Source organism: Arachis hypogaea, chromosome 6 (assembly GCF_003086295.3).
Source record: "Arachis hypogaea cultivar Tifrunner chromosome 6, arahy.Tifrunner.gnm2.J5K5, whole genome shotgun sequence".
NCBI classification, from domain to species: Eukaryota; Viridiplantae; Streptophyta; class Magnoliopsida; order Fabales; family Fabaceae; genus Arachis; species Arachis hypogaea.
In genome coordinates, this window is record NC_092041.1 from 51,301,461 (window position 1) to 51,302,845 (window position 1,385).

General features: G+C 35.1%; 1 non-coding gene across 1 annotated transcript; it reads right to left on the reverse strand.

The window, feature by feature from the left end:
• Window positions 1–1,016: 1,016 nt before the first annotated feature.
• Window positions 1,017–1,120, reverse strand: LOC112700435 (small nucleolar RNA R71). Its single transcript, XR_003153344.1, has one exon. It is a non-coding gene; the product is annotated as a small nucleolar RNA R71 (small nucleolar RNA).
• Between the last annotated feature and the right edge of the window lie 265 nt (window positions 1,121–1,385).

Genomic DNA, 1,385 nt, shown 5'->3' on the forward strand with positions numbered 1-1,385 from the left:
TCAAAAATTTTATCTTTTTCAAATTTGATTTCAAAATATCTTATCTAACTTCTCATCTTCTTATCTTTTTCAAAATTTTGATTTCAAATCTTTTTCAATCAACTAACTAACTCTTTGTTTGTTTCTTATCTTTTTCAAAACCACCTAACTACTTTTCCCTCTCTAATTTTCGAAAATTCTCCCTCTCTTTTTCAAAAAATTCTTTTTGTTTTAAATTTTAATTTTAATTATATTTTGTCTTTGATTTTCGAAAATTACTAACTTCTTTTTCAAAAATTATTTTCGAAAATCTCCTTTCTCTTTTCTTATTCTTTTTATTTATTTAATTACTAACACTTCTCTTCACCTCTCTTCATCCTATTCCGAATCCATCCTTCTTCTTTCTTCTACCCCTTTCTTCTTCTACTAACATAAAGGAATCTCTATACTGTGACATAGAGGATTCCTCTTTCTTTTCTTGTTTTCTTCTCTTTCTTATGAGCAGGAACAAGGATAAAGGCACTCTTGTTGAAGCTGATCCAGAACCTGAAAGGACTCTGAAGAGAAAATTAAGAGAAGCTAAATTACAACAATCCAGAAATAACCTTTCAGAAATTTTCGAACAGGAGAAGGATATGGCAGCCGAAAATAATAATAATAATAATGCAAGGAGAATGCTTGGTGACTTCACAAAGCCAACATCCAAGTTTGATGGAAGAAGCATCTCCATTCCTGCCATTGGAGCCAATAACTTTGAGCTTAAGCCTCAACTAGTTGCTTTAATGCAACAAAACTGCAAGTTTTATGGACTTCCATCTGAAGATCCTTATCAGTTCTTAACTGAATTCTTGCAAGTATGTGATACTGTGAAGACGAATGGAGTTAATCTTGAAGTCTACAGACTCATGCTTTTCCCTTTTGCTGTAAGAGACAGAGCTAGAACATGGTTGGATTCACAACCTAAGGATAGCCTGGATTCCTGGGATAAGCTGGTCACTGCCTTCTTAGATAAGTTCTTTCCTCCTCAAAAGCTGAGCAAGCTGAGAGTGGATGTTCAAATCTTCAAACAAAAAGATGGTGAATCCCTCTATGAAGCTTGGGAAAGATACAAGCAGCTGACCAAAAGATGTCCATCTGACATGTTTTCAGAATGGACCCTATTAGATATATTCTATTATGGTCTCTCTGAATTTTCGAAAATGTCACTGGACCATTCTGCACGTGGATCTATTCACCTGAAGAAAACGCCTGAAGAGGCTCAAGAACTCATTGACATGGTTGCAAACAACCAGTTCATGTACACCTCTGAGAGGAATTCCGTGAATAATGGGGTACCTCAGAAGAAAGGAGTTCTTGAAATTGATGCTCTGAATGCCATATTGGCTCAGAACAAGATGTTGACTCAA